Source organism: Pinus tabuliformis, chromosome 4_2 (assembly GCF_031772625.1).
Source record: "Pinus tabuliformis cultivar Carrire ecotype Pingquan chromosome 4_2, CPIR1, whole genome shotgun sequence".
NCBI lineage: Eukaryota > Viridiplantae > Streptophyta > Pinopsida > Pinales > Pinaceae > Pinus > Pinus tabuliformis.
This window is the reverse complement of record NC_142304.1, coordinates 218,459,473-218,474,518: the sequence shown is the minus strand read 5'-3', so window position 1 is coordinate 218,474,518 and position 15,046 is coordinate 218,459,473.

The window sequence follows — 15,046 nt, the reverse complement described above, 5'->3', positions numbered from 1 at the left end:
ATATATATATATATATAAAGAAAAAAAGAAAAAAAAGTAGGGGACAAAAAAATTAGAATAAAGAAAGAAAAGAAAAGAAAAAAGAGAAAAAATATATGAAAATGTCCCCCTAGGTGAGCAAGTCTAAATGCCACCAAGAAAAATCAAAAGTGCATGAAATCATACTTCAAGATATTTTGTCAATAAAGTGTGCAACTTGTTTAAATGCCACATTGTAAATAGGAGAATTAGAAATAGTTAGTCTAATCACACTGTTTAAACGTGATTACGCTGAAAATAAATTTAATTAAGTGAGTGAATAAATCAATCACATAGTTTAATCATGATTGAGCTAGATTAGTGGAGTTAATCACACCATTTAATTGTGGTTAACTGAATGAAAAAATAATCAAAAACCTTAGAAAAATGAATAAAAGGGCTTGCAAAATTAAATGCGCCCTATATTTGATTAATTTGGTTTAAATTAGTTGATTTGATTTGGAATAAATTAATCATGAGGTTAAACATGATTATTTTTTTGTAATAGTGTATATTATTCCTTAACGTTTCAAAGGTTGTAATAAAGTTCGAATGCCGACATATAAGTTCTGTCGACATATGATTATCAAGTGCGTAAGGATTGACGGTTGAGATCTCCCCCACCAGGATCAACGACGTGGGAGTGCTTTTGGGCCCCCTCGAGCTCCATCCCACTTTATCCATGGGGTGGGGGGTCCAAAAGGTCCACTACGTGTCACCCTCATAACATTTCGCACCCCCTCTTTCCGTTTCACTCATCCCCCCCGCACTTCGAAATGTCTTCCAGTGTTGCCTGCTCGCTCCTCCACCGGTCCCTACCCACCATGACACCCTTCTCGACCCCACTCATCATTTTCCAACTCAGCCTCGCGAAACCCACTCCCATAACCTTCCCTTCTGTTTAACCTATCCTGAGAATCCGTCTCACTCAAAGGCTACCATCTGGCACTCCCCTGTCCACGTCGAAAAACCGTTACACCAATTAAATTCCTCCCGCTCCCTTTGCAACAGATTCGCTCCCGGTAACGGTAAAAATGAATGGTAACTTCTAAATTACCTTATTAAACACCATTAAGCCATAAAATTCCCTTCCTTCGGTGTTTTGCATGTTTTGTTCAAGTTTTAAATCCTCCACCCTATTGCAGTAACCAGAAAATTACCCAACGACAATGATCCAATCGCTATCATAGACCCCACTCCAACATTCTTCAGTCAGCTTCCCATTCCAGGTAATCCTAGTGTTGTTGTCCCTATGTTTTTAATTTTAAAGATCGATAATGCCTCATAAGAGTAGAACCCCTAAGGAAAAGGGAAAGAAAGCAGAGGAGAATCCCAAGTTACCCCCTCCTATTGATCTGGATCATCTACCCTTAGTTGATCTACATTATAAAATCGTTGAAACAAATTGTGAATTCGATTTCTTCGAAATTCCAGTTGGTTGAAGAAGAAATTCTTAGATCAGAGTGATGAATTGAATCTATGGGAGTCTACCCTCCCTCAATTCATGTTCCCATAAACCCATCACTTCCCCTAGCTAGTCTCCTGGTGTCAATTAAGCTATGCACCCTTTTAAAGAGAAATTATGAGTTGAAGTGGTGAAATTTTGATCACCATCACAACCAAAGACATATTTCAAATGCTCCAAGTGACAATTCCAGAGTCTTCCAAGCCACTGTTAGTAGAATCTCTCACAGATTTATACAATAATTTAACCTTCCCACAGAGAGCTAAAATATTTGAAATCGTTCTTCTCGTAGATGCCCAATTACCTAAAACAAAGCCTCCATACTCATCTTCTACGTTCCATGAGGTAAACAAAAAGATCATCAAAATCATCTCATACCTACTTGGTTATCACTTTGACTAGTGGGTTGATGAGGCCATTGTTGGCTTCTTATCAATTTTTACCACTGGTGAGAAACCTTTGATTTTTACGCCGTAAGGCGTTTCCTTCTGAAGTAAACTTCCCTAAAATCTACCTGTCATTCGTCTGTACCGTTAGATCATGTGTTAGACGATTATAGTATTGTCAATCGTTGGATTAAAAGGGAGTTGAATGGTTATAACCGTGAATCCAAAAGGGAGTTGAATGGTTATAACCGTTCACTGGGAAGCTGAAGCGACTTTGTCTCTCTGTGTATCATTGGAAACGCATTCTGCTCTTCCGACTTCAACTTCTACTTGTTCCGTAGAACATCCCCGAATCGAATACCCTGAGTTGTAGAAATCGTAATAGACGGTAGCATTACATTTCCAGAGCCGCCCTCCTGTGGAATCGAATGCATCTTGAAAAGGGTCCGGTTCTTGGAATCGAATGCACTTGTACACATCTAGGGTCCGGTTCTCTTTACCCGAAATGTAGCAGGAGGCGTTTCCATGTTCTGATAAGTGTATCTGAAGATTATTAAAGGGACGATTGAAAAAATTGCAGTTCTCTCCCCTGACAATAAGGAACACGAGAGCAGAGTACCTCCTCAGTATTGTGTAACTCCGGCCATGAATTTCGATAACTGGAGTTGCGTTCTGCATACAGTTGATTTGAAAGGCAGGGTGACCGCATCCACGCTTTCCTGCGCCAAAAGGATACGTTATATTCATGATCCCACAATTCCTAGCATTTAAGCAATACTCATATTGCGCGTCGAAGCATAACGAGCAGCGAATTAGAGAGGCCCAGCAGGCAGCCAGGATAAGGAAGAAGAGGGGTTGACGAGGGGAAAGAAGATAGCGAGGAGCATATACTTCCATGGCGAGAGACAGAGATAGGGTTTGATCTTGGGGAGTAAAAAAATGATCAACGTAACAGAGTGGGGCGCAGAGGTGTCGTTGTTGGGAATTTCAGAAATAAAAATGATGATGAAGAGGCTGGGTCAAGTATTAATCACGTGGACAGATAAGTTTAGGGTTCTTGGAATTCTCAAATTTTAATCTTATAATTGTCAACCATATCAATTTTCGTGGAAGGACGGGCAACGTGACTCTCCACACAATGGATGACCCACTCATCCACGCACCTCATTTTTTTCTATAAATCAAATGATTTAGGACTAAAGCGTCCTTCCAGAAATCATGTCTACCATGAAAGTAGTTGTGATTTAGGACTAAAACGTCCTTCCAGAAATGATGTCTACCATGAAAGTAGTTGTGGTGGCAGGAAGCATAAGAGAAAGTGCCACTGAGGAAATATGAAATAAAATATAACCCTAATTTGGGGTTTTGCAATTAACCATAAGCTCACTTAAACTGTATAATATAATATCATATATATCATGAGAGTAAATTATTATTAATATTTGGTTTAATGGTGATTTAGTGGCAACAATTGATTGAAACTACTTTGATTGGACACTTCACTCATTTATATTGAACTTAACAATTATATTGAACTGAACAACACCTGGAAAGTACTTTGAATATCTCATCAAGCATTCTATGTTTATTTTTCATCAAATACTTTAAATAAAAACTTCCAAAAACTTTTTCATAAGTAAAAATAAAATATTCATAATCATTGAAGTTATTCATAATTATTGAGATTTGAATTATTGAAATTTGATAAATAGTAAATATTGATTATTGAACTGAGACGTCTGTGATCCATATCAATTTTTTTGTGAAGAATCTTCGGCGAATTAGCACATTAAATAGACAGGAATCCATGACTCAACCGCTAACAGCTAGAAATGACATGAAAGTAAATATCGATATTAATATGTGTATTATTATAATAGAAATAGGTTATATATATATATATATCTCTATATATATATATATATATATATATATATATATATATATAATATATATATATATATATATATATATATATATATATATATATATATATATATCTATAACAATTATTAGTTATAATTTTATAAAATTAATCACTTTATACAAATCAATAGGAAAAAAAAAATTATATTTAAAAATTTTCAAAATCTATTTTTAATTTTTAAAATATTAAATTTAATATATGAAGCAAAGGTCCAGATCGATGTACGCATCGGATATTGCAGCTCCAACCAAACTTATTACAGCAATCGAAAACCAATGGATTTTCCCAAGACGAATTCCTGGATCTCCCCACCTACGTCTCCTTGCTTCGCTACAATGGCCGCATAGCCCTCATCGACTCTGCCACTGGGGAAACCACCACATTTCGCCAACTATGGTAGAGCGTAAAGTCACTTGCCGCTCGTTAACCGGCCTTGGCATCAAAAAATCCAACATTGTACTCATCCTCCCGCCGAATTCAATCTATTTCTTCATTATCTACGTGGTTGTCTTGTCCATTGTCATCTGTTTGGTATGTTTTTTTTCTGTGAGAGGTGGAGACTATCGGGCACCTTCTTTACTCGGGACTTGGAGCTGTTTACTCGGTTCCAGCAACAACCCTTCTTTAAGCACTACTAGTGACAAACAGAGATTTAGTAGATCGAGTGGCATGGCTAATTTCATTAAGACAGGCAGTGACAGAGGATGCAGCAGGGCTAATGGCAGAGGCAGGGGCAAGAGTTTCAGTTGACCTAGTGGGCAATTTCAGAATCAATAGAAGTGATAAGGTTTTGTAACCCTCCATCATGATGCTATTAAATTTCAAGTAAGCGGTATCTCCCATTTCGGTTGCTAGGATTTGAGTATCACTAACTCTGAATAACCCTATCTGTTTACATAGAGGGAGAAATAAGAGCAATGGGGTTGTTGGATAAGCAGTGTAACGATACTCTCACAGGTCCTCGCCCTGAGAATGGCCTCGGTAAACTCAACAGGGAAGGGAAGGTCTGTTTCATTACATATCTTCATTCATCCCTTCATTTGCATTCTACTCAGTTCCTTACTTTACTTTGGGAATTTGAAGGCCAAGGCTGGAAGTAGCTATTGTTTGTTTTTACTGTATTTTCAGGGATTATTGTGGATGGAGGTAATGCAGATGTAGTTGTTGATCAATACCGTCATTACAAGGTATTATTATCTGCAAATCTAAGAACAGTAAATGTCACTAGGACAACCTATATGCAGTGGCTACTTGTAAGCCATCCTCAAGCTTTATGTGCATGTCCAACCCCAATATTGTTGTTTTCATACTAATGTATCAATAGTTAAACTCCTAGATGATTTGGGTATCAACCTGATGCAAAATTTCATGTGGGTTTTGAAGGAGGATATTGATCTAATGTCTGTGATGGGAGTAGATGTCTATAGATTTTCAATCTCATGGCCCAGGGTTATTCCTGGTATATTTCTGTTTGAGCTCTGACCACATGTTTAATCCTGAGAATTTAGTAAACACTCCCTTGAAGGCAAGATGCCCTGATCTTCATTGTAATCTTTACTTCTTTTGGTTAACTGTGTCATATATGGTTTCTTTTCTAAACATGTCGAAATTACTTGGTCTTTTTTTTTGTTAATGGCACACCTACATTATTCGCTTTACTCTAATATAGTCTGAGCTATCATATCAAGGATTTTTCTTTTCAACGATGCTATGCTATCTCATTTATCTTAGTGGTACCAATAATTGCGAGTTCTAATTACCGATTTCCCAAATACCTTGAAAATACCTTGGGTAGGATCAATATTTACTGGTAATTGACCTTCGGTTTTGAATTTCACCGAGCGATTATTCACTGAAATGTAGTTGAAAGTGAAACAACAAACTTCAGTCTAAAACTTGCCAAAAAGTCTCTTGCTATTCGACCAGATTGCTCCTTTGAGTTTCCAAACATTTGGCAAGTAATGCCAGTCCAAGTAAAACTACTGTGATAATTAGATTTTTGCAGTCATCTCTATTCCAAGTCCAACTACATTAGTAATTAGATAGCTTGAGTTTCCAAACATTTGGCAAGTAATGCCAGTCCAAGTCAAACTACAGTGATAATTAGATTTTAGCAGTCATCTCTATTCCAAGTCCAACTACATTAGTAATTAGATAGCCCAGAAATGTGGGCTTCATATACTGTAAAATCAGGGCTAATGGGTCTTTCTGTCTGCCCATATAATATAATTGTAGAATTGAATTCCTTGGTATTAGTTTAAACTAACACAAAAAATAAAAAGCATAAGGCCCCAACCTTGCCGAATGACTAGATTGGCTACATTATTAAGTTTTGTTTTTGAACTGATATTGCGCCTGTTGCGCCTGCCCAAAGGCAAGACGAAGGAATATAAACTAATACACAAACCGTGAAAAGAGTAGATGCAACAAATATCTATAGAAATATGTTATCAGAACACATTCATAGAATGATAATGAATGTTTAGGTAGCGAATTTGTGAGCAACTTTGTCTAAATGTAATGCCCTAACATTGAATTTTTTAAAAAATCTAAATTACTTATGTATTAATATTGTAAAAAAAGTTACAAACAGTATTAGGTGTGGTCTGCCATAATAAAAAACCAGGTCATACCTTGCTGCCAGCTAGCATAGGAGTAGGACCATTCTGAGTGAGCATAGGACCACATGTTTAATCCTGAGAATTTAGTAAACACTCCCTTGAAGGCAAGATGCCCTGATCTTCATTGTAATCTTTACTTCTTTTGGTTAACTGTGTCATATATGGTTTCTTTTCTGAACATGTCGAAATTACTTGGTCTTTTGTTTTATTAATGGCACACCTACATTATTCGCTTTACTCTAATATAGTCTGTGAGCTATCATATCAAGGATTTTTCTTATCAACGATGCTATGCTATCTCATTTATCTTAGTGGTACCAATAATTGCGAGTTCTAATTACCGATTTCCCAAATACCTTGAAAATACCTTGGGTAGGATCAATATTTACTGGTAATCGACCTTCGGTTCTGAATTTCACCGAGCGATTATTCACTGAAATGTAGTTGAAAGTGAAACAACAAACTTCAGTCTAAAACTTGCCAAAAAGTCTCTTGCTATATGACCAGATTGCTCCTTTGAGTTTCCAAACATTTGGCAAGTAATTCCAGTCCAAGTCAAACTACTGTGATAATTAGATTTTGGTAGTCATCTCTATTCCAAGTCCAACTACATTAGTAATTAGATAGCCTAAGTTTCCAAACATTTGGCAAGTAATGCCAGTCCAAGTCAAACTACAGTGATAATTAGATTTTAGCAGTCATCTCTATTCCAAGTCCACCTACATTAGTAATTAGATAGCCCAGAAATGTGGGCTTCATATACTGCAAAATCAGGGCTAATGGGTCTTTCTGTCTGCCCATATAATATAATTGTAGAATTGAATTCCTTGGTATTAGTTTAAACTAACACAGAAAACTAAAAAGCATAAGGCCCCAACCTTGCCGAATGACTGGATTGGCTGCATTATTAAGCTGTGTTTTTGAACTGATATTGTGCCTGTTGCGCCTGCCCAAAGGTAAGACGAAGGCATATAAACTAATATACAAACTGTGAAAAGAGTAGATGCAACCCATATCTATAGAAATATGTTATCAGAACACATTCATAGAATGATAATGAATGTTTAGGTAGCGAATTTGTGAGCAACTTTGTCTAAGAAAAGTATGCTTCAGACAATAGTATATATTTAAGACATCATATTGGATAGAAGAATATATTTAAGAGTTCATATTGCTTGTAGAGTGAAGAAGTTATTGGTGTTGGGCTAAGAGTTTTCTTCCATCTCTAATACATAGAATTTGGTTTTTCCTCTTCCACTCTTTCTCCCTTTGTATCTTCATCTATACTTCTATTGTAGTTGCCATTGCATAAATTCTCCTAGAATTGTTATGCTTGTGGTTTCATTTTCTGCGTGCATAATAATATAAGGTCTTGTTGAACATTTTTGCAATATATTCTTCCTCTTTCTTCTTTGTATCTATATCCAAGCACTATGCCATATCTTCAACCTAGGCCAACACTATTTCAATTCCATGCCATCAATGAACAATTTCATTTTCCATTTTTCCATGAGGATACAACTATATTGTAGTGACCCTTGAGCCATCTTGAAATCGATGAACAATTCGATTTTCCATTTTACCACAAGGATACAACTATATTGTAGTGACCCCTGAGCCATCTTGAAATTGCCAGAGTAGACTTTTAAGGTTTTAGTTTTTATGGTTATTAATCGATACTACAAAAGGATTATTGTGTTTGATAAGTTTATTAAGCTGTCTGGTAATGGCACCTCTTGTAGCTCAATTTTTTTTACCAATTGGTTGGCAAATTAAAAATTCAGTCGAATTAGTTTATTGTGTGAAGGTGGTTTGTTTCCAAAGTGGATTGTTAGTGGTTGAGTTCTGTCTGTAAACTGATTGCTCCATTGAACCTATTGTCATTCCATGTTTGCTATTTCAATTCAGTTCAGATTGGGATTTTTTCCGTTTATATAAACTATGAATTGTTTTTGAAGCATGTTAAATAAATCAACAATAAAAATTTGGACTCTACCATATATATCCCTTTTCAGATTATCCATGCCTTCCATTAAGAGATGAAGTTTATATTTATGTCTGCAGCTCCTCTTGTAGGCTACAAAAATATGTTTACAATAAGATCTCAAATGAAATACTTGAAGGGCCTTACTGTCTTGTTTACATTCATACCTCTGTTCAAAGGAGTGAAAACTGCCCTGGTGTGTCTACTTTGTGGTTGATCTAGGAATAACTTCCTCTGGCTTTTAAGGAAAGGCTTCAGGTGGTGTATTTCCTACATTCAGGGCTTCAGTCAAGACTGTTTTTTGCAAACCTTGGCTTTTTCTTCTTGAGTTCAGGGTGAGTATTAAGTTGAGTTTGCATTTTGATTCAAATAATTCATTAGATCTATTGTTGCAAATGTGCTCATATAGTTTTTGATGTGTTATGCTGTTTATACTGGAAACTGAAGTATGTAAATCGTCTAGAATTTATCTGGGATTACATTAGGAAGGGATAGATTGAGATTCCTGATTTTGTGTATGACCATGATGATCAACTGGAAGACAAAACTTTGATGGAATATGGTGTTGAAACAAATCCCTTTCAAGTTTATGACATGGCTGCCATTGGATCATTTGATTCTTGATAGTCCTTGAGATGGGCCTCTTAGGCACTGTGCAAAATTTATCCATCAATTATGGCCATTTGTTGTATAGCATTTTATTTTCATGCTTTTCCTTCTGTATGCAAATGTGAGTGATCCCTTTCCAAGTGACTTCCCTTGACAGGAGATTGTGTTCTTGAGAGAAGGCACTTTCTTGTTTTTCTATTGCAGTTTAGTTATCCAAAATTCTTGTGCTATAAAATTATGCCCTTCCGCATTGGGTGTACATATATGTAAATAGTCAAACCTGAAAACATGGAAGCATGCAGTTATTATGCTTTAGTAGTTCATCTTGCCGAAGGTGTTGATGGAAAAAAGGGTGTGTAGTGCAGAAGCATGGTGAAGATTATTGTCATTGGAAAGAAAATCTACCTTTTGTGTTAAAACTTGGCTTTCAAAAGTTTCAAAAGCATGCCTAGCACACAGTGTCTGCATGGTTTTTGCCTCAAAGCTAGCCAATTTCCACTACTTGACTGAAGAACTACCCTTATAGTCAAATTTGTATTTTGACTGTTGAATTAACTTTTGATGTACCTTCTATGTATAGAATAATATATCCTGTCATGAAGAAAAACTTCATAACTCTTCGTATTTGCTAAAATTTCAAAAATGTGCGGTGTTTATAATATGTCTGGTCTTCTTCTGCATCTTGGATATCACTGCAGAAGCTCTTACATGGTTTGTTTGTGTTTGTGTGATAAAAAAAAAAAACATGATTAACCAACTGTTCTGGACAAACATATTTATAATGGCTTGAAAATGAATTACTTGTTTTGCAACGCTTTCCCTTCTCTGAAAAAATCTTCTTGAATGATAATGATAAGTTTACTTGGACAATGTTCAGTCATCTGAATAAAAATCCTTTTTGAATGATAGATAAATTACTTGGACTATGTGGATTTTGGTCCCATCAAATCATGAAGTTTGCTCTTATGTTCATGGATCTTTTCTCAACGATCATCAACTTTACAACATTGGATCAGTAAATTTTGCCCAATTCAGATTCTAAAGCATGAATAATTGGGCTTGAGAGGCAAACAAACCTCTGAGCTCACCAAATTTAGCTGAAACGATATTGCCAGTTTGTTCTTATTGTATCACACTTGGGCTATATCATTATGCCTGTATGGTCAATCTTCTCGTCTTGCAGGGCAACTGGATGGTGCACATGCCGTTATTAAAAATATTCCCTTGAAAATTGATTTTCGGGTGTGGGGAGCCTTGCTTAGTGCATGGAGGATTCAGAGATGGTAGCAAGAAGGATTGTATAGTAAAATTTATATGTTCCATCACCAGAATATGGCTAAGCTTAAATGGTGGGGTGTGGGGAGCCTTCCTAAGTACTTGCAGGATTTAGAGATGGTAGCAGGGAGGATTGTATAGTGAAATTTATATGTTCCATCACCAAAATATGGCTGAGCTTAAATGGTGCAATTTTCAAATGAAAAGAATTAAAGAGGCAGTAGCAGTTGCATGAGTTGTAAAACAATTTTATCAAAGACTATGGTCCAATACACTGTGAACAATGATCATGTGTAGCATTTTGGAGTCACTTCAAAATAAGGCAAATCATCAAAATTCTAATAAATGTTAATATTATTGGATGTTTTAGTAAAGTCTCAATGATGTGTAATTCAATCAAACATGACACAGCCATTTCCCAAACAGAAATGTCTTTATTCCTAAAATAACCTACAATCTACAATTCATGAAAACTTCCCTTGCCTCATTATTCAAAGCTAGAAAACCCAATTCCACATACAGAGTTGAGAAGGAAAAATAACCTAATCATGCATCAATCTCATCTCCATACAAGCTTTTCAATGAAGTAGAAGTACAACGACTAAATTCACCTTTTGATTTGGTGTCATAAGTTAACTAGGGGAACCTCCCCTCATTGGCTATTATATTAAACTTGTCAATTACATATCTTTTGTTCTCTTACATGATGTGGCCTCGGCATTGAATTCAAGCTTCAAGCTTCCTGCAAATCTTTTCTCCGCATTGTAAATCCATTTTGATAATTCTCTGGATCCCATATACCATAACGAACTAGTCCCCTGTCCCACTTGTGACTTGTAAGACATTCAAAATAATCTTTTAGCCTACTATTAAAAGGTCTCTTGCCAAAGTTCAAAATCAGATGAGGACTGAAGGTTGGAAAAATTCATAGCGGCATCAATTTTGTTCATTATGCTTTGGGGTTTGCTTTGGTAAACTTGAAATGTGGCTTTGAGTTCACAATCAGAGGACTGAAGGTTTGAAAAATTCATAGCCGCATCAATTTTGTTCATTATGCTTTAGGGTTTGCGTTAAAATCTCCATAGTATTCATGGGATGTATAGCTATAACAATCATCAAATTAGAATGTTTACAAGAGATCAGGAGACCCATATCTACAATTATATTCCAAGGAGGTAGTAGTAGATTCTAAATAAATTAGCAATGCAACAACATAAATGTTCGCAAAAAATTAACAAATTTAGAGATATCCACCTTCTTCAATAATGCACACACTACATGGATAATGGATTTCTGCATTTTATGCCTTACGGCGTTTCCTTTGCAACATCTGGTGCAAATGCTAGTTAATTACAATGAATTTATTGCAAAGGCAATGCATGATCAATTCATAAAGTTTCCTACAAAGGGAGCTTTCAAATATTCTGCAGTGTTAGTTTATATGTTTATTCATTAATTAATAAGACATGTTTCCCTTTCCTTTGAACAAGATGGATGAGCACGGTAGTGCTCAATCATTCATACATTGGACCTCTCTGGTTAGGAAAAACTCCACAGAGTTCACTTTCATAGACTATGTTGATCAGTTTTTGTATACAATTATTTGTCTGCTACATAGTGAGTTGGAGCCTAGGATAAGAGCAAATATTAAGAAGGTTTTGCATCTTAGTGATAAGGTGAAGATAGGTGATTGGTATTTATACCATAACTACACCGAGATCAAAGTCTATGCGTGTGAATTTCCACCCTATAGGTTTCCAAAATTTGTTCCCATGAGACTGTTCTCATTAGAGTACATCAGACAAATGATACATATGGATGACCTACATTTTGTGGCAGCTAAGAAGAAGGCACAATTTAAAATCAAAGCACAGGTAGGACCTTTTGTGTGCAATACCAGGATCGCTGGTGAAGAAGATGACTTTCTATTGAAGCAATTAAATTTCAAATTGAGCTTTACTTGGTCTTATGACCCTTTTGGTATAATTTCAAAGCTGAGGGTGGAGCAAAAGACTACTCCTTACACACATACTCCTCGGCCTGAGATCGAGCAATACATGAACAAATATCAGTGGGAGGAGAACACCTTACAGGAAGTAGAGGAGAAGATTTTATCTACAACCACCTCACAGACACCAATCCCACAGGACAAGCATGATAAAAGGCTCAGAGAAGAAGAGTCTTCTCCAGTGATAGAAATTGAAGCCAAGCAGTTCTTAATTTATACAAAGAAGCCTAAAAAGAATCCACCACCATTTTTTATGCAGGAGGAAGAAGGACAAATCACTATAGCCATGACAAGTAAACATGTTTCAACAACATCATAAGACATTTTTGCAGGTGCAATACAAGAGGACATTTCTAGTATGTCCCTTTTCCTCTAGAAACACCACAAATAGGTGACTTGGATCAAGACACTACTGAGCCTAATATTTTTGCCAAATACAGGGCAATCAAAAAGAGGAATGAGATGCTGAAAGCCACAACCTACACACAATTTTGGAAGCAGACAACTACATCACATCACAGGCTCCTTTTAGCATTTGACACGGAAAAGGGGAAAATGCAAATTGCATTCCTTGAAGCTAAAGTGCCAGCCCCAAGGACACCAGTAGATTATAAAGATCTGTGTTTAGTTTTGATACACAACAAATTCATCCAATAGATCAAATGGACATGCACAAACAAACTAGTGAAATGATGTATTCTACACTAACAAATGCTGCCATGTCCGTTTCTAGATTGTAGGTATCATTAAACAACACACTGTCACAACTAAAGTTAGAAAGGATTTCATCCCTAGCCAAGGATAACATGATCAAGTCACTTGAAGACTTGGTGATCAAACTGGGATATAATCCCAAAGATGTAAAGGAAGTGAAAGAGCTGGTGAAGAGAAAGGATGATGATATAGCAACATTGAGGAAGCAACTAAAATTGCCTACCACAGAAGATATATAGGCTAAGGAAGTCGGAGAGATGGAAAAGTAGAAAGAAGATATATTTCGGATAGTGATTGAAAGAAACAACCAGATCTAGGACATGGAAGTAGACTAGAGAAATTGCTCAAGAAAAAAGAGCAGACAACACAATTGGCCATAGTTCCACTTACAACAGTCCCAATTTCAGCGACCACAACCCCAGGAGCATCTACATCAACTTCAGCACCTACACAAACATCAGATTCTGCAAGTGAACTTGTTAAAGCCATGGATGATCTGTCCCTTAAGGAAATAGAGATTGCTAAGTTAAAAGCTCAACTCAAAACACTATCAGAATAGAAATTAAAAATTGATAATTTTTATGTTGCGGAGTTGCAGAAAACCCATCATCTTAATCTTAAAATTGAGCAGTTGTAGAGTGAATCAGTTATGGCTCAAACTTTTGGCCAAGCCAGAGAAAACATATGGACAAAAATCAGTGAATCCATCATACAAATATGTCCTTCCATACAAATTATCTTTAAGCAACAAGAATTGATACAAAGGTCCAAAGAGGTAGCAAGGAAAATCAAAATAGACTTAGGACAGAAACCCGGGGAAGAAACAACACTTATAAAATTCTTGAATTCCAAAAATAGAGAAGAATTAGAGCAGCTGAGAATTCAAGATAGGATAGAGACTATTTTAGAAGTGAGGCAGATGCACACCAAGAGGAACCTTATGCTATAGCTTGACAATTAGTGTCAAAGTCTAGATACCATCATACAAATATTTCATAAGAAGATGCAGGTACTGAATAGGAAGGGTCTACCAGGACTGATTAGTAGGGAAGATAAACTCATGAGCTTGAACGAGTACCAGGAGAAACTATCCACTATTACCCAAGACAAGTCAATATTTGTAGGGATAAGGGGGCATATAATAGGGAAAACATTCCTGGAGGCTTTATATTTTGACTTTTTCATCATTCATAAGCTCAGACATTTGTTCATCATCAAACCTACTTTCCAGAAGTACACAAATGTCAATGAGACCTATAGAAAATTAGTTAAATTTTCTATCCCTACTGAAGACAGATGGGACAAGCTGTGTGAATTACTTGAGTAATTTTTATCTTCGACAGTAAGGAAAAAAACATATCAAATTTGGAGGCTCAGTCATCAACAATCATTCTAAAAAATAGGGCTAACAGTTCGAAAATTCCTAAATTTTTGTATTACTTTTGTAATCAGTTGTTAGATATTTTTATGATCCTATCTTGATCTTTAGAATCAAGATATTTTTAGTATTTTCTATAAGTACTTCATAATTTGAAGTATGAAGGGTTGGGACTTGTTTGAAGAAAAGGACTTGTATTGTAAAGTAGCTCACAGAGCCACAATTGATCAGATTTTTAGTAATACAGTGCAATCATTACACGATTCTTGTGTCATTTTTATTGGTGAAGTTCATCTCTCTTTGTCAATTTATTTTCTTTTATTCTCATATGTGATTCTAAAATCTGAATTATTCTAAGAAGATAAAGAACATAATTTGTTTGAATGTACACTCTGTCTCTCGCTTAAGAATATTTTTTATGTTTTACACTGAAGATTAATTCTTAATTGCTCTATTTGTTCATTGGATCTCTAAATATTTTCCTCTCCTTCACACCATAAATCTTAAAGGATCCAGTAAAATTGCCTAACCTACGCTGTAAGTTTAGCCTATAAACTCTGTATTTGATCACCCCAAACTTGTGACTCCATTTTCCCAATGGCCTTTCTTCCCAGTTTTAACCCAACAACACAAAAAACCCAAACCTGAACTTAATAGCTAG